Below are 26,173 nucleotides of genomic sequence, written 5' to 3'. Positions count from 1 at the left end.
TTAAAAGATGTGCAAAATACACTTGATACTTTCTTCGCTTCACTGGACACCAAGTTCTACTGCTAAGGAATGCATGGCCTTCTAGAACGTTGGCAAAATTTTGTGGATGCTGATGGGGAAAATTTTAGATCTTCCAGGTACTACTTTGTTAAAAAGAAAAAATGCTCTTATACTGTAACATATTATTCTGCAATTACTTTGTTTCGTGAGGTATATTTTTTCTTTGAGTGTTCTTGGGAGAATGAAGTTAGTAACTAATATTTCTTTAAAATTTTACGCAAAAGTCATGGTAAATGAAGATGAAACAAGCGAAAAATAGAAATCAATAGCAACTTTCATATCCTACTAACACAATACTGCAAAGTCATTATATGCTAATTAATTCAGGATTTTACATCCAAATTAAATTAAATGAAATCTTTAAGTTTTACGTCCCAAGTTTATGCCGGCTAGGCTAAAGGAGAAGTGATGATCAGAAATGAAGAAAATGAGAGTTTGGTATACGAGGTCCCGGGTTCGATTCCGTGTGGGAGAGCTTTCGAAAATTAACTCTCTTTGATGTTTTTGTGTGCGTGTCGCAGTCGTTCTAGGTTACTGGAAAATCAAGTTAAACAAGTAAAAAGCGAATAAGTGTAAGTAGAAACATACTAATAAATAGATAAGCAAGTTAATAAGGCATGTTCGGTGCTACAGTTAACTTTAGAAAAAAGTGGATTGCGAGAAAGGTTAATAAATTACACTTCTTCTGCGCGGCAGTTCGAGACAACCGTAATATTTTCAATCATTTTCTTTTTAAAGAGATCTATCTTTCTAAATACTAGCACACACTACATGGGTAACAGTTTATATTATGATAGGCTATACCATGAGCTTTAAAAGAAAAATTGCAATCACTCATTGATTATTACGTAGTAAGTTTTTAATAGGTTCAGTGCTTGATCGTGCCGTATGTGAATGTTATGAAATATGAATTGTTTTTTTTTTTATTTTATGATGTTCAAGGATGCACATATATGTGGTCACAACTTGCGCTTCCAGAAGCCTCAAGTTCACATGCATTAAAGAGTTCACATTTCTGCATTACGCACCTTTTTCAACAACTTTCAATAGGTTTATTTATCATGAGAGAAATCGTTAACGAAATGTTTGCTGTATTGGATACTGTAATTCAGAAAATGTTTCCATTATCAGATATGTAGTTTCATTTAATTTAGAAATTCATACTCCAAAACAGTTGAAAACTTTAGCATTCTTTTAACTTTAGTTCAGTTGAGTTGATTTTGAGTTTAATGTCCCTTTGAGCAGCGAGACTATATTAGACGTGGACCTACAGATTAACGTGGGATCCGAATCGCATGAGCTCCAACTTGAAATCGAACTCGGCTCTCACACACCTTAGCTTTACTTGAATTTGGACGCAGACACTCTTAAGCGGATTTAAGAGGGTGCACTTACTACCCCAGAGTTTTAAAATGAATACATTTTTTACTAATTATAATCATTTTTCTTTAAAATGGTGCAATCAATACGTTTTGTTTATTTAATACGTAGTCATTGTTGATAAAGTTCTTACTTTTGTATCTGGCAATAAGATCCCCTCTCTTCTGTCTCTAGACCCAGTCATATTACTTTTAATAAATGCCAAACTACGATTTTTATCAACAAACAAAAGCTGTCCTACTAACTCAGGTAAATACTAAAACTAATACTAATATTAATACTACTAATAATAAAGCATCTGAAAAATAAAGATACTTTTTCACCCTACTTTAAAATTTCTGTGGGCTTCTTTGAACGTGGATATGTTGTTTTATAATGTATAATGTTAAAAGGCTTCAAACAACAATCTGGCAAAAATTATTTGTGTAAAAGACACAAACGTCTTATCAGTTGTTCTACAAAGAATTAAACAACTGCTCTTTTTTCTGTTTTCCTTTAAACACAATGTTACCATTTACATTGCACAGACAAAAGTAGAGAACAAAGTAATATTTCGTCTAAGGGCAGCTTCGTTGCTAAATTGAAGTGTGACATTCTGTCAATATATTGCATAGCTATCAGTAGGGCACAGTTATAGGTTCTTTCCAAACGTTTTGGTATAACAGACTAATCAAACTACGTTGTTGTAGGTAAGAGATGAGACTCTTAAAGCCCGATAAGTGTTGGAGCTCAGAGCCGTAGCTAGAAATTTCGTTGCCCGGGGCGAAGTAGAATTCAGCGTCCCCCCACACTCATTTTACCAAGCTTTTACTTTTCCTTTCTGTGCTTATATTTTTAACATATAAGAGAAACATCTTTTTGTTGTTATGCCACGCTTATTTTAACAAGCTTCTTGGACAGACCATTGCAACAGCCAAATACGATCGTTATGTATTCTTTAACAAATAAGAACCTTTCGCAAGATTCTTATTTTAGACCTGCTGTTAAACTTGAGTAAACCACCTTGTATAGAAATCCATTCGGAGAATAATTATGAAAAAAAACATGGAGCCGATTCTCCTACGTCAGGGAGACCATGTTACACATGGAGTTGGTGGACGCGAGTAGTGGCGTTGGAAAGGTCCGAGTCCCCTGAGTGCAGTAGTAATGTCAGAAATCAGGCCCAGAGCACGAAGCTGAAGGAATGGGGTCCTGACGTTATGGGCTTGGGTCCCTTCTATTCACCTATTAAACATGAAGTTGTAGGAAGGCATTGGTGGCATGAAAAAGGCTTTGATTCGTTGAACACAACTGTGATGTCAGAAATTGATCTCTAGCCTTGAACCCCAAGAAACGGGCTCCCGAAGTTTTAGACGGTTCCTTTGTATTCCCCTTTTAAACATGGGGTTGTTGGACGCAGATGGTAACATTGGAAAGATCCTAGTCGTTTGAGCACAAGGTAATGTCCGAAATCGGTTCCTGTCCTCAAAGCTCCAGAAATGAGGTTCGGAATTTGCTCGATCTCGATACTTGGTTGCGTAAGATAGAACAATATTTATAGCTGTATTGATCGTTTTATCTCGGGTAATCAAATACTGAGATTGAAGCACAGCAAAGATTTAAATCACAACCCAAATGTTTAGGATCCGGATCTGATTTCTGACATTAGCGCAAAGCTTAAAGGCCCAAGACCTCTCCAACGTCACCACCTGCTTCCAGAAACACCTTGCTTCATAGACCAATATAGGAGACCCGAACTCAAAATTTCGGTATTCCATTTCCAGGGCTTCGAATCCAAGGCCTGAGTTCTGACATTACTACTGTCCTCAATCGACCCTGGCATTTCAGACGTCACCACCATAGTACAACAATTCCGTGTTTAATAGGCAAATAAAAGGAACCCGAGTCCATATTGTTTTACCTAATTTCTGGGCCTCAGATCCTGGGGTCCATCTTTGACATCACCTATGTGCTAAGAGGGTCCAGAGCTTTCCAACGCCGCCATCTGCATCCAAGAACTTCATGCTTAAAAGAGAAATAGAATGGACCTCAGCCCAAAATTTCGGAGACTCATTTCTGGGGTTTCGAGGCAATGGCCCGATATCCAATATTACCGCTGTGCTCAAACGACTCGAACCTTTCCAACATTACCGCCTTGGTGCAACGATTCCATTTTTAATAGGCGTATAGAAAAGACCCATACTCAAACTTTTTGGACCCCGTTTCTGCTGCCTCATGGCCGGGACCCGATTTCTTACATCACCACTGTGCTTAGGAGACACGAAACGTTCCAACGCCTCTAACAGTGTGCACCAATTCCATATCTAACACGAGCTCCTCCGTGGCTAAGCGGTTAGCGTACGGTGTCCCGGGTTCGATTCCCGGCAGGAGCTCATGTGGTTCGGATTCCACGTTAATCAGTAGGTCCACGTCTCATATAGCCTCGCTGCTGAACGGGACGTTAAACTCAGAATCCACTCCATATCTAACACGGTTTAACTACTGCAGGAGTATTTTAATGGAATTTTTCTCCATGATGTTTAAACAATTTACACCATTTCAAACTATCGCTAAAAATGTAATTTCAATATATTGAAAAACTATGGTCTTTTAAAATGTTCGAAATGCGTACACCATTAATTGTAAGAAATAATTGTCTGTATTTGTTTATGTGTGTGACCACAGAAATATTTTCATTTCAATTCTTTTACGATAACAAATACTTTGTTAAAGGTAACGGAAATTTAGAAGGAACCTTCTTTAGGAATTTCTCATTATTAATGAGTGAAGATGAACAATATGATTGTAATTAAAATTCAAAAAATAGTTTGGCTACAGTATATGTTTGAAATTAAAGTAATTACTTCTTAATGAATGATTTGTTTTTGAATTGAATTTGTTTTTTGAATTGTTTCTGAATTTAAGGTTACTTATTATTAAAAATACACTAACACACATATACACACATATGTGTATATGGTTCGTATGTATGTAGATAGTTAAAAATATCACACAACTAGATCCATATGTACAAAAATATTCTGGTGATAAAAGTAGTTTTTGCAGAAATGATCCCAATAAATTCATTCAGATTGGAAGCATTTCATATACCAACTGAATAAAAAAAAATCACAGGTAGTGACGTCTTTTGAAAAGACAAAATTCGTTAAGTTGTGACCAGTAGCGTAAGCATAATATTATTTCGGGACGTCCAAACTCAATATGAGGGTATTTTATATTAAAAGTCCTAAAATCACCCCCAAAATTAGGCTAAATGCACACAAAAGTCGAAATTTCGGGGGGTTTGAACCCCATGACCCGCCCCTTGGGTACGTTCTTGATTGTGATCTCTTAAGCCACTCTTCTACAGCTACTTCAAGTTCGAAAATGTTATAATTCCCCTTGTGTACATTAAATTCTAACATTCCCGCGCAAATAGAAGCTTACGTATATCTCTTCACTCCTCTCATTTTCATATTTTTATTCTCACCGTCGTGATTAATCCGATAGACTAGAGAAGTGTGATTAACTAAATAAAATCATCACCTTGAAGGCGCCGAATTTGTATTTCAGACTTTGACTGTTTCTGATTTTGAGAATGCTTCTGCGTACAATATAAAATTTACTCGGCACCTTGTATATCACATCGTCATTAACCGATCACATGCAATTACTTTCTTTAAATAAAAAGTAAAAACTTATTGTGACTCTTAACGTTTGGGTTTCGAGCAAAACGAGTAGGATAATTTTTAAAAAATATATTTCTTTGCAAATCGACAATAATGTTGATTTAATAGGGCCCCAATATCTTTCTGGAGCGACGCGTCGTTTACTCATTTCCAAAACATATTTTCTTGCTCTCTTGGCGCCCTCTTGGCGCCCTCTTGGCGCCCGCTTGGTATTAGCGCACGGAGTAAACACCCAGCTCGAGTCCACTAGCTATAGCTTTGCAAAGCCTGCTCAACGATGGATACAGCGATAGTGCGAAACTGGAGAATCGGCTAGACGTACAGATAACCTACTATACAAATGTAACCCATTTGACCATATGCGTTTCATATGAAGTCTAATTTTAAGTGAGTGAAAAATAAAATCAATAAAGAGGATTGTGTTGTCGCATGTGAATAATAGTAACGACAGGCTCTATTATTATTATTATTATTATTATTATTATTATATTAAATATGATTTCAGCAAAAGTATCTACGATTAACTCGGTGTAGCGGTGCACAATGCGTTTTCAAAAATACCCCATAACAGGATTGGAACTAACGACCTTTGGATTTAGAAACCCGTACATCACAGATTGTGCGGAGCAATGTCACACTGGCACTCTTATAATCTGTTATCTTTTATTACTTCCTTTAAAGTCCGGAATAGATTTAAAAGAGGAAACCAGACATCGGTAAATGAACTTCCAGGAAAAACGAAACTCATATTAACTGATTTTATATCTACAATATCTGTGCACAATTTAATCCACCCCTTCTCACTTCTTCTTGCCTTTCGGGCGTCAAGATTCAAAATTTTGGGTGGCAGTTTTTGCCACAAAACCAGATTTTTCGTTGAAAGTAAAAAATAGTATTCGTTTATTTTTTGCATATTTTCCATACACAAGGTTTGATTGCATTTCTTCATGTCTTTTACACATATCTGATATACTGTTACTAGCAATTTTCATATTCAGTAATCAATGGTTTGGAAAGGTCCGTGCTCCACCCAACCGTTGTTTCCAGGAAAATACGAAATCTGTATTCCCTTACTGTGCAAAATTTCATTCACTTCGGATCACTATTTTTGGCTTTCGGGCATTAAATTTCAAAAATTTGGGTGCGAGCTTTTGCTCTTAAAATACGTTTTTCCGCAGAAAATAAAAACCCGTATTCGTTTGTTTTTTGCGTATTGTCTTTGGCACGTTTGATATTTCGTGATCAAAGGTTTCGAGGGTTCCGTGCGCCACTCAAACGTTTTTATGGAAAATAAAATCCCGTATTCCTTCATTCTACGGCTGGAATATCTGTGAACAATTTTGTTCATTTCGGTTCACTTCTTGTTGCCTTTCTGACGTCAAATTTCAACATTTTTTGGTGGGAGCTCTTGCTCCCTAAAACCGTTTTTCCGCAGTAAATAAAACCCGATTTCATTTGCTTTTTGCCTCTTGCCCATGGATAAATTTTCGCTGCAATTATCAAGTCCTATACATACATCTAACATATTGTTACTACCATTTTTCATATTTCCGGTCAACGGTTTGGAGGGGTTGGTGCTCCACCCAATCCCTTTTTCCAGGAAAATATGAAACCCGTGTTATCCCATTTTACTTAAAAAATCAGTGCATATTTTCATTCACTTCTGTTCACTTGGAATTGCTATGAGGGTGTCAACTTTCAAAATATTGGGGTGGGCTTTTGCCCCTAAAACCGTTTTTTCCGGGGAAACTTAAAAAACACATATTCAATTATTTTCTGTGTATCTACCTGCCAAATTTCATCAAAATCGGAGTGTTACACATCGGATGTGTTACTTGTAAGTTCCTTCTTTTATGAACACCCCCCAAAAAATACATAACAAAAACGAAGTTGTTGCGGTAAAATGTAAGTTACAGTATGTTACAGTATCTCAATTGAAGAATCTATTTCGATTCGAGTCAGGTTTCAAGTCAAACTTGCTCCACTTTGCACCTGCCCATCCCTAGAAAGCAGGATCAGAATCGTAAGGACCAGACACGAACTAAATGTCTCCATAGTGTGCAACACAAGAGCAGGGGCGGATCCAGGGAGCGATCAGTGCGGTTGCCCCTTACAAGGGAAATCTTTCTTATTTTATATATAAATAAAACCTATTTCAGAGTTTGGAGCTCTTAAAAGTAGCTCTAAGTAGCAGTATTACAAACACCCGAGCCTCCAGAAGTCCATCGTAGATCCGCCTCTGGAGAAGAGTATGGATGAAAAAACACTTATTATTCATGTTCAGTTTGCACATCTCAACAAATAAACAATTTTTTTCATTCACTTCTATCTACTACTGCATTCTACTGAACTGTAACGACTTTTTATGTTTGAAAATAATTATTAATTTTTCAATAATTGTAAATGTTTAAGTTCAGTAATTCACCTCGAATATACTCAACTAAAAGTATTTTTGTAACGAAGAAATAACAACATGAATTGTGAAATATCTTTTCACAAACTGTCGAGGGTTGAGAGTTGACGAACTTTACTCTTTCGTTTACCAATTACCTCGAAACCGCGGTAGCCACAATTACCCCAGGATTTACATTAAGAAAATGAAACTCTCAGGAAAATGCAGAAGTCTTTTAGTCTGAGAGAAAAAAGGAATGAAATCTTTAATTTCTAGTTCTGTTAGTCTTGTAGCTCTTAGTCCGTAGCAAAGTACTGATAGAAATATGGCCAATGAATTATGACTATTTTGTAGAATATTCCACTTTAATATTACAGGAAATTCATCTTCCGGCTTGCTTGGTTATGAAAAGTTATAGAGTGTATTGGTATTGGTATACTATGTAAAGTATGTGTACTGTCGCTGATTTGTGATGACAATCAGAAACAGAAGTAAAACGTAAATTACAGTAATAGTTTTCTGTTAATAGTTTTGTATTCAAGGGGAAACGGAAAATCTACTTTTATCTTAACAAGTTTTTCTTAAAATTTCTATAGGGGTTCATTCCCTTCCCTCTCAACATTGGATACGGAAATAGAGAACTTACTTAGAATTTAATTGTTGATTCCAGTATATTTCAAGCATCACTTCTCGGACCTGGGAATGTGATATGTCGATATCTATATTATCATACATCAACATTCGATATCGCAAATATATGGACAAGAATATATCATTCTAAATTTTCGTTATCGATATTCGGGGAACCAGCGACGTATAAGGGGCACCTAAGACTTGATATAGATGAAGAAATTAAACTTACTTTTTACAATATTGTTTTCTAATCATAGTACCTTTATTACCACAAATTGCAATGTAAATACATCCAGTTGGAAATTTGCAATATTATATGGTATAATTTCTTAGGCACCAGAACTTTTCTGTTCCCTGAAAAACTGAACAAAATCCACATGCGAAAACAAGTGCTTCGAACTTTGAGCTAGAATTTACCATAAGAAAATTTTTTGTTTCTCTCTCTTGGAAATTTCCACCCCTTTTGGCCTTTGGGACCGCTCATTGAGAAAACCTGCACACACGATCGCTATATGCTTTCATGCTCTTAGGCAGTCAGAAATTTTGAAAAGGAAACGACCTTTTAATATTATTATTATTATTATTATTATTATTATTATTATTATTATTATTATTATTATAACAATGGGGTTTACAACTAGGGTCCCATCTCTTTATCTTGCATAAGAGGAGCGCAAGTCTGCTATGCCGCTGGTTTTCCCTATTCTGTGTTTGTCTCTTTTTCGTTTCGTATAGCTATTGGTTTTTCTGCTGTTAGGCTTTTATGTGAAACCTTTATATTATATAACTTATTTATTTTTATTAGTCTTTTTTGGGCGGGGTGTGGGGAAGGAGAGAAATACTTTATTCATATATCTGTTTCTTACCAGTCATGTTGTTTGAACTGCTTAAGTAAGTCATTTTGTAACTTTTGATTTTATCCAACTCCGTCAGAATAATTAAATTGTTTTATTCTCTTGACAATTTTTTATTCTTATTTGCAGGTTGTCGCACTGATATACTTGTGACAAAATTGAGGTTTAGTCCAACGCCTTTCGAATTGGCAACTAACCCAATCGCCAATCTTTTTGGGTTGCGTGCTATTGCAGGAAAAGGAGAATTGCAGGTGGTAATGCACTTATGAAGTCGTGTATACAAGACACTGCTGTCCGGAGAACGGATTTTTCTCAGTGGACACTGAAGAATTCCCACTTCTACAAAACATGTGTAACCTACATTTATAAAATAGTCTTCTGGGATTATATATATATATATATATATATATATATATATATATACAGTAGCGGATCCAGGATGTGATCAAGGGAAGACCTAAACCATAGTTTGCCGCTTTGTCCAGTATAAAGCAGCATTCAAGCCCATTTTATCCAGTGTATACTTGGGCGTCATGCGGGGCTCTAGCCCCTATCGACATCCTCTTGGATCCCTCCTATATATATGGACTGCCCCATAATTCGTGTGTAAAACTTAATTTCATAGTACTCACCACAAGTAAAAGCTAGAACTGTGAAATTGGCAGGTAATTTAGTGAAAGGGCGGGAGATTTGTTTGAAAGCAAAACGGGATCACGGTTTTTAGAATATACGGAGTTACAGGATCAGAGATGAAAGTGCGATTTTTTCCTTATGGGATTTCAATGTTAAATAGTAGTCTCACATGCCATCCCTTTGAATAGCCATCTCTGATAACAAAAATTGGTATATCGACATAAATTCTGATCCCAAACAATGTGATAACGAGAAATGTATGGAATCGCTATCCTGTGACCTTACCAGGTTATCTGAGATCTTTGCAGAGAATGATCCCTTTTCAACAGCTTATTGTACACGATTAATTCAGTAAAGGATTATGTTAACAGTTTGACTGCCATAAGCATCATATGTGGTCCTCAACTTATTTTTCTGTGGGGTAATGAGCATCATATATGATGTGCATGCTTGATATCACAAATTACTAATCTATTTAGGTTCTTGAGCATCATATATGATGCTCATTGTCAAAAATTACTGTAAGACCATGAGCATGATATATGGTGCTCGGCTTCCATTGGTACATTTTCTGGAGAAGCAAAATATCGCGACAAAAATGTGACATGACTATCCATAATTGAGCCAAAGATAAGAATAAATGTATGGCCTCTTCGGAGCAGTACCCTCAAATCACCTTGGCAATCAACCCTTAAAAATTATATGCATTAAGGATCTACCAAAGATCCTTTTTAGCAAAGCGAAGAAGGCAGCAATATCATCAGAGGTCAAAGGTCACGCAGTTAACATGTCATGTTTAATGTGCGAACAAGTAAGAAACTGTGACGTTGGAAATAATGGTTTGAGCTGGGATAGAACACATGCATAAAGGAACTCTCTAGTAGTGTGTATGGACATACAAAAAGGTCAACCATGTCATATAAGGTCAAAGGTCACGTAATGAAAATGGCAGGTTTGATGTTTTAGCATCTATGATACACCGACTTTTGAAAAATGATTTCAGCTACCATAGAACACATGGATGCACGTCTTCCTAATTGGTGTGTATGGACATAGGAAAAAGATCAAGAATGTCATAAAACGTCAAAGGTCACCTAGATAAAATTTCATGTTTGATGTTTTAACAAGTATGAAGCTATGATGTTGGAAATAATGATTTGAGCTTCCATAGAACACACTCAGAAACGTCCTTCTGATTAGCGTGTATGGGCATAGAAAAAGATCAACAATGTCATAAAAGTTCAAAGATCACGCAAATAAAACATCATAGTTGATGTGTTAGCAAGTATGAAATTGTGACGTTTGAAAAATAATTTGACCTGCCATAGAATACATGCAGAAAGGTGGCCATAGAATACATGCATAAGAAAAGGTGAACAATGTCATAAAAGGTCAAAAGTCACGAAATATGACGTTCATATTACGTACATTGGCAAGCATGAGACGGCAATGTTTGAGGACTAACTTAATTCGTATGATATTTAAAACTAAGAATATTTCATTTGGAAAATTGTGTGGGAATCGTTCCGCTTTCAACATCTTATAAAATAACTTTAATCCTACCAGAAGATGCCACTGAAAACACGCGTTAAATAAATATTGAAGGTTTCGTTTCCACCAAAAATGAAACTCTGAATGTTCATAAGAGGTCAAAGATCACGAAGGGTTCTTTTCTCGGATATTGGTTATAAGTAACTATGCGAAACATTAAACTGAATTCCTATAATGTTTGAAGGTAAGGCCTCTGTTCAGTTTTCATGCCTCTCGGAAAACCTTCTCTTCTTAAATAACAAGAATACGTAATTTTAGGAAGTCATTATTGGGTTCAGGATATTCTAGGACATAGTAGGTGCACAATTTCTTTCGCCGCCCAGATTATAAAAAGCATATTATTTGGGTAACATATTCCAATGAAAACATCACATGTAGATGCAAATCTCTCAGGAGTTCTCCAAAAGCAAGAAATTTCCTGAAAGCAGACTGTACTCCAGATTTTTCGTTATTTCTTTGTATCTATATTAAATAGGATAATGCTTTGAAAATAAACTGTTTCCAAACAATGCATTGTGTTGAGAATTTTGAGGGGAGAACAAAATTGTCATGTACTCTCATGAAATATAAATATTGCAGGCTTAATATTGCCTTGATGGCTACCCAGAAAATTGAGAAAAAGTAAAAATAACTCCACTGGAAATAAATTGCTTCCCCATATGTAGAAAGGGACGCACTCTTATAGTTTATTTATACTCTTTTGTGACTCAATGATAAACATGATCTGTTTGTTTTGGGCTCATCTCAAATCAGTCTGTTCGTTCAGAAGGGTTATTTGGTGTTACTCGAATGATATCTAGGTGGGAAGATATAGAGTGGCATTAGAGTGTGGAGTTGAACTGAATATCAAATGAGTTAGTGAATCTTGTGTGCCTTGTGATTGTGTAAGGGAAGATGTGTGTCTTGTGATTGTGTAAGGGAAGAAATACTTGTATAATTCTTATTTTCAATATACTCTTGGCCTTCGTTTTCGGAAGTGTGCGTGTGTAATTGTGTAAGTCACAATGGATATTCTGACAGAGGAGAAACGTGCCGACTTGCTTGAGTGTTACGTTCTTAGTAGGAAGTCGGCTACAAAACTCGGAGAAAGGCGCTTTCACAGTGGGGTGTGAAAATAATCAATGGACAAATTCTTCATCTTTACAAGCAGTTTCGGAATAACTGTTTTAGCAAGGAACATCTTTCTCAGCAACAAGGAAAGGCAGGACCACCTGTAAGGATCTCTACTAAGGACACTAAACGCAAAGTAGCTCGTTCTGTGCTTAGTTCACCGAGAAAACAATCCGTCACCGGAGTGTTGCACTCACGTTAAAAGAAGTTCGCTGAGTACAATATTGCGTGTACTTGATGTTAAGGCGTACAGGATGAAGATTGTACAGAAGTTACGAAATGATTATTTGCGCGCTAGAATTTTATTTTGTAACTGGTTGATAGAAAATTAAATAAAAATCCCATGTTTTTATATGAGAATATAATGTCAGATGAAGCGAAGTATTTTTTTATTTTTAATGGAACGGTGTCTTCGTCACATGCACGATTCTGGGGACCCAGTCCACCGGTGGAAAGAATTGAAGGCTGTGCAGATTAAAGGGGTATTATGGTATGGATGGGACTAACAGCAAGTGGTGTAATAGGACCGTTTTTCTTTGAGGGAAACGTTAATCAACTTGCAAATCAAAATATGTTGCGAGAATTTCTTTTCCCTGAACTTGGTGGCTTTAATCTTGATCCCACACTGATATGTGGTTTCATCAGGATAGTGTTCCAGCACATCGTACCAGGGCAACATTACAAATTTTAAGAGGGTGGTTTGGAAATCGTTTAATAAGTATGGGTTCTGATGTTGAGTGGCCAGCCTGATCTAACCCCATGTGACTTCTTTCTGTAAGGCTTTCTGAAGCAAGAAGTTTATAAGATTCCTTCAGCAACATCTGGAGAACTTCGGCAATCGACACAGCGTACCGTTGAACAAATAACTCTGAACACACTTGAAAAAGTCTTTACAAAGACCCTTATACACAGAGCTAACTTATGTTTAGCACATTTCGGAGGTCACTTGGAAAAGATTGCAGTCTACTTTCTGCAAGAACGTCAGTGTTTGTTGTAGAGATGAGACAATATTTAAAATATTTCTGTATACTAAGTAGCTATTACTATGTTTCAATTAACAAAAGACATTTCGAATGCAGTTTTTCAAAGATAAGTGATTAGCAAAATGTTTAACTCATACTATATTCTATTCATTGTTTTAAAGATCAAAGACATTTATACCTATTATTACCTGCAGTACCTGAATTGCAAAATTAGGCTTCTTCACCTCATGGCAATATTGACCTTTTCATTATGGTCATGTGCACCCCTTGGAGAATCTTTTCTGCATGTGTTCCATGGCAGCTGAAATCCTTATTTCCATCACAGTTTCATACTTGCTATCACATCAAACATGATAGTTTAACAAGGTGACCTTTGACCTTTTAGGACATTGCTGACCTTTTTCCTATGCACATACACACCAATTAGAAGGAACTTTATGCGCGTGTTCTATGGTAGCTCAAATCATTTTTCAAAAGTCGCAGTTTGATACTTGGTAAAACATTAAACATGCTATTTTAACTACGTGACCTTTGACCTTATATGACATTGTTGATTTTCTTTCTATGTTCATACACACTCCTTGGAAATACCTTTAGCATTTGTTCTACTCCAGCTCGAATCATTATTTCCAACGTCATAGTTTCTTAGGTGTTCACACACCAGACCTGACACTTAAACTCTGTCACCTTTAACCTCTGATCAATTGCTGACCTCTTCGCTTTGCTAAAAAAAGATCTTCGGTAGATCCTTTATGCATATGCTTTTTAACATTATCTTCAACGGAATTACTTCTGTACAATAAGCTGCTAGACGTCACCGGATCGCGATTTCATACATTTCTAGTTATCACATTCTTTCGAATCAGTATTTATGTCGATATACCAATTTTTGCTACCAGAGACGGATATTCAAAAGGATGGCATTTGAGACTACTACTTAACATTGAAATTCCATAAAAAATATATCATCTTGACACCTGGCGCTGTAACTCCGCAGGCTATAAAACCGTGATCTCGTTTTGCTATTAAACCAATCCTCTGACATTTCTGTATATTGCAGCTTTACTATTGGTGGGTACTATGAAATTAAAATTTACACACGAATTATGAGAGAGTCTGTATATAAATATATTTGTGTGTTTGTGTGTGTGTATGTATATGCATGTGATATTCACACATCATTATGAAGAATAGTTTTTTATAAACTCCCATTCGCTATTGATTTTTATAAAACAGTTCTTATTGATCATCTGCATATTTAATTTACGGTTGTGAAATGGCCTTCGTGCATAACGATTTGACCTCATTTCTAAATAGCTTCATTTAAACAGTTCGTGAAATATAACAGAAAGTTTCAGAATAATTTACTGTCAGTATTATACATTACTTGTGTTTATAATGTCTCATGAAGTTACAAGTATCACATGATTTAAGAAATGTAAGAATCTTTCAAAGCAAATGCAAGAGTGAAATATCCGTAAGTACGATTAAGCAATCTGATTATATTTTAAACACATAGAAGCATTTATAAAGGTATCCAAGAAAGTTCTGTCGCTTTTTATGAAGGTCTGTTTTCAATTGGCCATCAAACCATGAATTCAATTCGAATGGATATAAGGCGAAAAACAGTTTTTTTTTTGTTAGTGTTGGTACATCCAATATAGTACCTGGTTGTCGGAGTTCAGTTATACCATGAACTCGCGTAAGGACAGAGTTAAAATGGGATCTCCACAGATCGTCATAGGGGCATGTGTGCTATACGAGTTAAAACTGGTGTTAAGCACCGCTGCAGAGGGGCGGAAGGTATGGGTGTAGTGACTACGCAGATTGTGCAGTGGTGGTTTACTAAGTTTAAGTGCGGTGAAGAAACACTCGATGACACACCACTTGCCGGAGGAGCAACACATGTACAAAGTGAAGATCTTCAGGCAACAATTGAGGCGAACAGTGACCAGACACGTGAGGAACCGGAACTAAAATTCACTGTGAGTGTAGAAAGCAATCCGTAGCACCTCCATCAACTTCGGAAGCACTACAAGCTGTGTCGATGAGTCCCACAAGGTCTGACTCCGATCCAAGCCTGAAGGCAACGCGAGCAGACATAAGTGTTTCTTTGCTGTTTCGTACTTCGCATACGCAAGCGACAAGTATAAGAGTGAACGCTAATCACTCTTCATAGAAAGGATATTTTTTATAATATAATATAATAGATATGTTGTTTGCAACCCTGAACTTGTTCATTAAACCTCGTATATGCAGTTCAGTGATATTTGTCTATGGAATCGAACATACATTTGTTTGAAATTTTAAGTTACCAACTCCGCCCATGAACTTAGGCAAAATTAGTAATAAGTTAAGATCGAAATGAAAACCAAAGTAAGTTTCAACACCAGATGTATTTTTAGTCTCTTTGTATTACTTAGTTGCTTGACAGAAATAGGTTTTTCCTTTTTTGTTCTTTAAAATTTGCTACAACTAAGCTCAGCCACAACAAGTCTTTAAATGACGAATACCAATAAATAGTTTGTGGCCAGTGATGATTTGAAATGGATGCACAGTGGAAAGTGGAGTTTCTCCAATCATCCTCAAAGTGGCTTGCCACTATTTTAGCAATACCACTTTACCACCCCTCCCCGTTTATTCAGTCTGGTTGATTAAATTTTCTTAAATAATAACTGATTGTCACACTCATGTATTTGGAAGTTATATGCTAAGCACATAGGAGCTCTTTGCTATTAATGTTGGGTTTCTAGATCGGAGTTTTCTACATCCCTTTTCAAGTAACTCCGTAATTGCCATCACAATGCTAGATGAATGCTACAATGGTAATATTAATTCTCACCCATCATTTCTCTAACGATCAGCACTGCTTGAATTCACTGATTGTCAAGAGAAACGGTATTTCACTGCGGCCAGATTATTGACACTCATTAAAATATTAAGCAGCCCAATAAACAATTTCCCCAAGTCATCCTGCGTTTCATGATGTGTTGTCTATTGTAGGCGTGTTACCCACCGTGGCTTTAACTAATATTGTTACGTAGATGTAACTTAAAAATAAACTATAGAAATATTATTTACAATTATAATGTACCTGAAAATTATTAATCACATGACATCATAAAATATTTTGTTGTGATCCAGGGCCTCATGTAAGAAAGTCTTTGAAAAGCAGTTACAGCCAATAATAATAATAATAATAATAATAATAATAATAATAATAATAATAATAATAATAATAATAATAATAATAATAATAATAATAATAATGTGATTTTACAAATTATAGAGTTAGTGTTCTTGACCAGTACTGCACAATAGTACCAGAACGAATACACTATACAGTTGTAGTTTAAACTCCATTTGGAAGTGGTCAAGTGCTAGCAATGGACATTTGAAAGTAGAGGGGATTCGAAAAATCAATGTTTTAACGGTAGTTCTTATTCATAAAATCAACTTTCATATTAAACCAATACAAATCACAGAATATTAAAACAGCTGTAAAATACGAAAATATAAAGCAGTTTTACCAATATTCTCAGAAAAATATAATGTGTTAAGTAGATTTTGTGTTTAACATTAGTTTCAGCAGCGAGGCTTCATGAGACAGGTTCTACTGATTAACTTGGAATCCATACTAGAGCTCCGCCGGGAATCGAACTCAGGTCTCCATTCAAAAAGGCGTATACGCTAACCGCTTAGCAACGAAGCAGCTCTGAAAAAATATCTTCTACAGTTCTCAGTTACTATTTTACATCAGAAATGTCAAATTTCTACCGTAGTTCCGGTCGAAGTACCATTCCACTTTATTGCGCTTGCGAAGTCACTGCAACCTATTGGTAGACATGAGAGCAGCGCTGAAAGTCATACAGTAGTTCGACTGACACGTGCTATAGTAACATTTCGGGCAAGGAGTGACACTAGGCAAATAAGGGATGATGTTTAGGAATATACGTCGATGCTTCTATATGGATGTAGCTTAGCATCTTTTTGGTTGGTGATCCGTCCGTTGTTGCATTATTAACATTATACCTTTAGAAACATGCCTTGCAACTTCTCCCTAGTTGCAATAATTTGCAGTATTTACACCAGTTTCTTCGTTTATTCAACATCTTGTACTTGTTAAAAGCATCTTTTGAGGATGATGGGATACTATCATTAACCGCAAACAGGTCTTGACGGTCCGTGGGTGTCTATCACTTATACCTAATGATTGAGAGAGTGAAAGAATTCCTCTAGCAAGCAACGCGTCTATTAGCATAAGAGTTCTTGAGAGCCTTTCCATGCTTATCATCACATACCCGCGTATTCCGGGAACCTCAAAAATCCCTAGGGCTCTCCATTTTCCAGCAGTACCCACACCTTTTATCATTTAACATTCGATGCTGAAGTAATCCCTATGCAGTCAACCTTCTTCTTCTAACTTAGGGCACGCATCGTCCCTCAATTTTGGAGGTATTCCGAAGGTTAATACTTCTCTGGTAGGGAAAACAGGTCCATATCCCTTCATATCCCTTCGTACCACTGACTACGGTAGAAATACACCTTATCTGAAAAAGGTTGAGCGCATTCTTTATTGCTGTTTCGAGGTAAAAAGTTTCTAAGTCCAACTTCGGGTATCTTCGGAAAAAAGTAAACCAGGTTCAAACCTCCACGTCAACCTTTCCAATCGGGAAAAAGTTTGCAGATGTGTTTTTCTTCTTTTAAATGTAATATGACTTGTTACCAAGTGTCTAAAATAGCAACATTGATTGAAATACTTAATGATACAGTATTTCGAAACTTTGTCTTAATGTCAGCACATGCTTGCTTGTCATTTTGCTCTCCATACTTAATGGAACATTTAGATACGTAAACGAATCTTCCCATATGTAAAAGAATGGTGAAAGTTAAGACATAGAACATAATTTCGCCTGAGTACTGAAATAAAAGTCAAAGTAGAACAAAAACAGCGTTTCCAGTGGATATAAATGTCGTAATTATCTTAAATACTGCTATATACCGCTAGAAGTATTTTTCGAATAGCGCTTGTGTTAGCTCAGTGGTAAGCCGTTGGATTTCAAATTTTAAGGTCGTGAGTTCGATTTCCATCTGGGTCAATGCTGTTTTCATCCAATTCTATTTTCCGCAATGCATTAAAAATTATTTATATTATTATTATTTATAATTATTATAATTATTTATAATAATTTATTATAATTATTTATAATTATTTATATAATTACATTAAAATACATCAATTGTATATATATAACATATAATCATTACAGAATATAGTGATTATTATGTATAAAATATAACAGGTGTTCACAGTACGTTGGGATTCTATATCACTATATCTGAAAGTTAAATACAAATTTTAAAAAATAATGTCATCGCAATAAATAAATTAAGTTGTGTATTTATTTGCAGTTATTTGTCATACGGATGTTACTTCTCAATTTTCTCATTACAGCAAGTGATTTACGCTCTCTGAAAGGTAAAGAGACTTGCGGGTATAAACAGAAATTATTATACAAACTCCAATCTTGGTTGCAGACACAAAATTCCCAAAACCATGTAAACAGGATATGTAGGAATACGAAGTCATGTCTAAGAGACTAAGTCATGTCTAAGAGGAGGCAGAATATGATTGCTTTCCAAAGGATCTCAGTTCAATAATCTGCAATGCTTTTGTAAATGGATTTGGTCCCTTTCTCTTTCTTTTATATATATATATATATATATATATATATATATATAAAGAGAGAGAGAGTTTATATATGTTCCATGATGTAAACAAACTTCCTCATATAGTGCTTACAATATAAAAAATAGTACCCTCCGGTTAAGCTATTGGGAGTTGTAGGGGATATATATAATCGATATTAGTGTCGAATCCATAGTTCTCGTTGTTGCAGATATTAATAATTACAACTCTGATAGCGTTCAAGTTCAAATTTAACTTTCATCGTAAAGCTCCTTTGTGGTTAAGCGTATAGCGTACACGCTTTCGGCATGGGAGACCCAGATTGGACTCCCAAGCGAGAGCTCATGTAGTTCGGATTCTACGTTAATTAGTGGGTTTACGTCTGACATAGCCTCACTGCTGAACGGGACGTGAAACTCAAAATCAACTCAATCGATTCAAAACCCATCATCATGGCGGGCGATAAGGAATGAAAAATAAAATATCTCAAGTGACTGAGATTAGTGTCAAATCCATAGTTTGTGTTCGTGAGCTTTTACAGCACAATGTCATTTAATGCCAAGTTTTGGCATGAGCGATTATGCCACCTGGATTTTGAATTTACAGGAGCAACATCGAAAGCTTTGCTCACACAGCTCTCAATGTTTTGATGCATGTATACGAGTATATTCCAGCAAAACTCCAGAATATCTGGCGTAACTTTTTCCTAACGTCAGAGATATATTACTTTCAATCTAAGTAAAAAACATTGTGGAAGTCAGATACTTCAAGGGATGGAAGTTGGGAGGAGTGATATGTAAAAATAGTGTAAAACGACTAATTGTACAGTGTTATCCAATGTTTTTTGGGTCGTTGAGATGAGTAGTGAGGCACTCAATGGCGTTATATCCAAATTCATCCCCATCTTCACAGGATGATGGGCTTGGAGATATGATTAATAAAATGTAAAAACTTACTTAAATATTTGTCGAAGTAATAGTTTTCTGGGGTCGAGAAAGCGTTTCTAATAACTTTGGTGTGTGGTTTGTACCCACTTCAAGACGGTATTGTTAATCGTATCAATTTCTCACCTTAAGAAGAAATTACCATCTCAACTAGTATATGTATCAAGCTAGCCTTCGCAATCGAGAAAAAATTGTGTAGACGTATGTTTCGTCATTTAAATAATATACTACATGTAAAATCAGAAATTGAGTGGGTCGGTGGGTCAAATGGATCAAGATTTGAGTGGGCAGTGGATCGTAGGTCAACAAGGCGTGACCCAATGCGAAACACCATTCACCGTGACTCACACTGACCCATTGACCCACCGACCCATTCTGCTCAGTGCCATCTAGATAGCATTTCCTGAACACTGGCAAGTTTGTCTACGTTTTACTTTCAAGACCTCCATTTTTCTTCTTTTTTAATTTGGTTGTTATGAAGAAAGATGTACAGGCTCTTTTGGATTTTGATATTTCCAATTGTAGCAATGGCAATAGGACTTACGGGTTGGTTTTTGATATGCAGGTTGTGAGTTTTTAGAGGAGCTAACTACTAAAAAATGGTTTATTACAAATGTAGCCTCTTGTAGAGAGAATGGCGTGGATCATGGTTCAAAGTTAATGACGATGTATTTTAGAGGGTCGGAGTTGGTCACAATGGTTGAGAGTTGTTTATAGCTGGTGGTGGGTCAGAGTGGGTCATGGTGGGTGAATAGGTCACGTTGGGTGTTTAGTCATTCTGGGTCACGGTGGGTCGTGGATCGCGATGTGGGGTGGGTCAGTATGATGTGGATCAAGATTTCATTGAGCCACACAATCTCTGGGCAGCATTGCACTAAAGAGGAGAGGCTCCGAAAGTGCACGTCGGCGACTTTCAAAAATTTTGCACATAGATAGTACCCCAACAGAAAGCAATAAATCTCGAAACGGTTCACAGTACCATCTCACAGAATTCGAGATAAAGGGATTTGTTTGATTGACTAAATTAAGACCTCAATAATTTATCCTTCTACAAGCGAGATTTTCTTCATCGTTTCGGTGGAGAAGTCAGATAATATGCAGCAAGTAAACTTAAGGTTGAAGGTTCGCGCTACCTCGGAATACTTGCTTTTTTCCTAGTGATTTTTACACTCACCTGAATATAAACAAATCAGGCATATACGCGATTTAAGATATTTTGGAGGAGGTATTTTGTGGTTCATTGGTGTTTCGTCGAGTCTCTGCCGCTGGTAGTATAATTTTCAAAACGGAAGTGGGGCCAGCACGGATCGTAGCTGCGGGATCACCAACTTTTGGCGAAAGGTCGCCAGTTGCGCATCGGTGGTCCACTGACGATTAAGGCATGGAGACTTGTATCAGAAAACTAAGAGAATAAAGAAGCATGGAATCCACGATGCCCGTTGGCACTAATAAAAGTCTGAAACGATGAAACAGATGTCAAAACTGGAAAACAAGTATTTTATAATTTCAAAGGTACCCAGTGTCGAGGAAAAAGATTTGCTCCAAGGGTCCCCGGAGGGTCTCAGGAGGGCTGCAACTCAAAATTTGAAAATAGCAAGTGGAATCAAATAGTATGTCATTTAAAAGTATTGCTAAAATTTAAAAAAATGGTAAGAGTCTCGAGTCTTTATGCTAACTTGTGCAAAATAGCGAGCGTTCAAGACGGTAATAAATCCTTCTTTGAAAACTCCATGACCACCTCCAGAAATGTAAAACTGTGCAAACTACCCAGAAGAGGTAAACAGTTGCCTTACCATTGCAAAAGTATAATGCACCAAGGTAAAACAAGAAGTGCCCCATTATGGGTTTATTACATCGCTAATGTTAAATTCTACGTTCCACGATTGTGTCTTTAAGGTAAAGGACAGGGTGATTATGAATTATGAAATTAATGTTAGAATACACAATGGACCCAGCACCAACTATGAACCACTCTGAACCATTGTGACCAACTCCGACCCACCAAAACTCATCATCAACAACTCTGATCCATGATCCACGTCCTTCTCTCCATTGACTAAAGAGGTTACACTTGAAATAAGACGTTACACAAGACTGTGAAATTATCACTAATCGGAGTTTGGATATTATCGTCAATCGCTCAAGCACCGCTCTGTTACAATACCGGTGAATCTGACCTTCACAATAGTAAAGTGTTTCTCATCTTCCAAATTAAGATGAATTTAAAATTATCATATATAATTATTTCTTTGTTGGCTTACAGATATATTTCAGTAGAAATAGAATGAAATTTGAAAGTCTAGAATCAAGATAAAGTAGACCAACGTAAAAAAAGAAAAACTAGCTTTCCATATAATTAACCATGCCGTACTAATATAAAATGCCCATGTAATTAAGCTTGGAATACAAATGTTATATCCATTTTTCTCACAACTTTATGGCTTGACTGCGTTATGCTCTGAACGATCCATATATTAAACAACAGCTTCAGCAATTATTATAATAGAAAGCAGTGGGTATAAAATGCGAAGGACTGTAGTTTTCCTTCCTCAGTTTGTTTCTCAACTAATATCAATCGTTTTCGATTATTTTTACAAATCAACCCACTACCGATTTCCAATATATAGACAATCCCCCCGTTCATAAAACACATTTTATAAAATGCCAGGACACGTTGTCTTTATTTTAATAAACAGCTATATGCTGAATTTCAGCTCTCTAAGTTGAACGGCTTGTAAGATACTCCATTTTTCGCAAAAATTCGGAACCCTACTCCGCACCAAGAATATGTGTTATAATGAAAGTGATACGCGTATGATAACTTCTCAGTTGGGATTTCGGCCTGATTATATGCAATATGTCATTTCATTTGACTTGGCAATTTGACATTTCGATGACCTTGACATTTCGTCCAAAACACAATTAATCCAAAGGACTTTTCATCCAAAAGACATTTGGTCCAAAGGATATTTCGTCCAAAAGAGATTGGTCCAGACGACATTTCGTCCACACGGCAATTGGTCCAAAGGACATTTCGTCCAGAAGACCTTTGGCCCAAAGGACATTTCGTCCAAAACAAATTGGTCCAAGGGACATTTCATCTAGGGATGTTTAGTTCAAAGCACATTTCGTCCAAAGAACGTATGGTCCGGTAACGCTTGGGGTCCGGAGTTTGTTTCTATTAGAAGAGAAAAAGTGATGCACATAATATTATGACTCACAAGTAATACTTCCCAAGTACAACACTCCAATTTTGATAAAATTTGACAGGTAGATACTATACATAAAATAAACGAATACATGTTTCTTTCTGTGGAAAAATGGTTTTAGGATTGCAAAAGTTCCCACTCAAGATTTCAAAGTTGACGCCCGAAAGGCAAGAAGAAGTGGACGGAAGTGAAAGAAATTGTGCACAGATATTGCAGACGTAAAATGAGGGAATACATATTTCGCATTTTCCTGGAGAAAAGGGTTACGTGGAGCCCGGACCCTTCCAAACCTTTGATCACAAAATATCAAAAATGCTAATAAAAGTATGTCAGATGTGTGTAAAGGACATGAAGAATTGCAACGAAACTTTGAGTAGGGACAATACGCAAAAAATAAACAAATACGTTTTTTATATTTTCTTCGGAAAAACGGTTTTAGGGGGCAAAAGCCCCCATCCAAAGGTTTGAAACTTGAGGCCCGAAAGGCCAGAAGAAATGAACCAAAGTGAATGAAATTGTGCAGAGATATTGTAGACACAAACTGAGGATATACAGGTTTCGTATCTCCTGAAAAAAAGAAAAAGCTTTGGGTGGGACACAGACCCCTACAAAACATTGATCGTGAAATATCAAAGTGCTAATAACAGTATTTCAGATGTGTCTAAAGGACATGAAGAATTGCAACGAAACTTTGAGTAGGGACAAAACGCAAAAAAACAAATACGTTTTATTATTATCTGCTGAAAAACGGTTTTAAGGGACAAAATCGCCCATGCAAAATTTTGAAATTTGAGGCCTAAAAGGCAAGAAGTGCACAGAATTGAATGAAACTGTGCACAGATATTGTAGACGTATATTGAGTTAATTGGGTTTCGTAGTTTCCTGAAAAAAAAGCGGTTACGTATATCACGGACCTTTTAAACCGTTGATTGCGAAATGTCAAAAGTGCAAATAATTATACGTCAGAAGCAGACATGGGCACCCTCACTCATTTTTGCCCTCAAGAGGGCCGCCCTCACCCTCACTCACCCTCATTTCGGTAGATGAGGGTGTGGGTGTCTGAGGGTGAGGGTGAAAGAGACTATTGAGGGTGAGGGTGGCTGAGGGTGAGGGTGAGGGGGTCAACTGAGGGTGAGGGTGTCTGAGGGTGAGGGTGAAGGTGTCGATTGAGGGTGAGGGTGGCTGAGGGCGAGTATGAGGGAATCAACTGAGAGTGAGGGTGGCTGAGGGTGAAGGAGTCGATTGAGAGTGAGGGTGGCTGAGGGTGAGGGTGAAGGTGTCGATTGATGGTGAGGGTGGCTGAAAGTGAGGGTGAAAGTGTCGATTGAGAGTGAGGGTGCCTGAGGGTGAGGGTGAAGGTGTCGACTGAGGGTGAGGGTGGCTGAGGGCGAATATGAGGGAATCAAATGAGGGGGAAGGTGGCTGAGGGTGAGGGAGTCAATTGAGAGTGAGGGTGAGTGAGGGTTAGCAAAAATGCCCATCTCTGGTCAGAAGTTCTTAAAGAATATGAAGGATTGGAACGAAACTTCGTATAGGGACAATTCGGAAATCAATAAACTAAACGTGTTTTAACTTGGGAGGAAAAACAGTGTTAGGGCCTAGGTCTCCTCCGAAAAAAAGTAAATATTACTGTAATATCGTAGGAAGTGGTTGACCAAAGCAGATGAAATTGTGGGTTGATATGTTAGAGACCCTATGTAAAATAAGGCCTTTCGTGTTTCTGAAGTGTCCCTATCCGTTTTGCTTCAAATTTGGCACATCAACAGCAAACAGGAAATTAATCGACACGTGTTTTTGTTTATGCGGAAAAACATTGTAAGGATTAAAGGTGCCTCCTGAAATGCTATAAAATACACTATACTGTTTGTGTTTGTTGTTGATCTGCCAAATTTGAAGAAATCGGATGGAAACACTTGTGAAACACGAAAGTCCTTATTTTACGTATCCAATATCTACATACAATTTCATTCGCTTCGGGACACACCTTCCGCCACTCAACGCTTCTGTCCGCTCAACAGTTTTTTTCTGTTTTAGAGAGAAAAGAAGTGTTACTTGTCAGTAGCTTCTTATTTCTAAAGGACATTTTGAAATAGAGATTTATTCCGCAATTTCCATTTCAATAGAACAAATATATGCTAAGATACTCAGAAAAACGTAAATGCCTGAAAACTAACTGGTCACCCTTCTTTGCTTTCATTAATAATTTTACAAAAATACAGTTTTAGCTTTGCAGAAATAAAGTTGTAGCTTTGTTGGTTAAGAACTTCATCTCCACCCGAAATAATAAACAACCCTTTGAAGAGAAAACTCCCTCTTCATTTGAGGACAACATTGGCTCCGCATGGTCATGTGAATCTTGTATTTGGTTTGAGACTTTGCAATGGATATCTTAAATGTACTGTAGTGTACTGGGAGAATCAATATAAAAGGCAAAGTATATATTGTATTTGCATAAGGAGTAACACTGAAATAAAAATACAAGAAAAGTGAACAATTTTGGTTCGTCATACAACTCACTAATTATATAGAAACGTCTGCCGAAGTTACACAGTATCAAAGTCTACGAATAGAAACCAGACTTGTGGTTAACCTGAAAAGATACGTATATTCTACACGAAATATTCCAACTTTCATCTTATATTTGTCAATCACTTTTCAAAATGTTGCAGCCAAGAATGAGAGTGTTTAGGAGTATTGTCTTTGGACACTAAGAATATGTTTCACTCATATGTATTTTTCTATTCTCAGTATTTCTTCAAAGGTACTTGACACATTATTTTCACTTTTCTAACAAAAAGATTTGAATACCTAATATTTTACTTACTCAAATTTAAACTCCATTAATTTTAGTTACTGATACTTATTTTAGAACTATTTCATTCACAACATGAAAATTTTGGATGTCATGTTAGCACTTATTACAGCAACATACTTCACACTGCAACCTTTCCCTCATTCCTGTTATTTATCCATTTTGTTTTCAGGATGTTTATGTTTTTCTGAATATCTCAGCATATATTTGTTCTATCGAAATGAAAATTGCGAAATAAATCTCTATTTCGAATTT

This window comes from Thermobia domestica, chromosome 18 (genome assembly GCF_964235325.1).
Source record: "Thermobia domestica chromosome 18, izTheDome1.hap1.1, whole genome shotgun sequence".
Classification (NCBI taxonomy): domain Eukaryota; kingdom Metazoa; phylum Arthropoda; class Insecta; order Zygentoma; family Lepismatidae; genus Thermobia; species Thermobia domestica.
Note: the sequence above shows the minus strand (reverse complement) of the source record.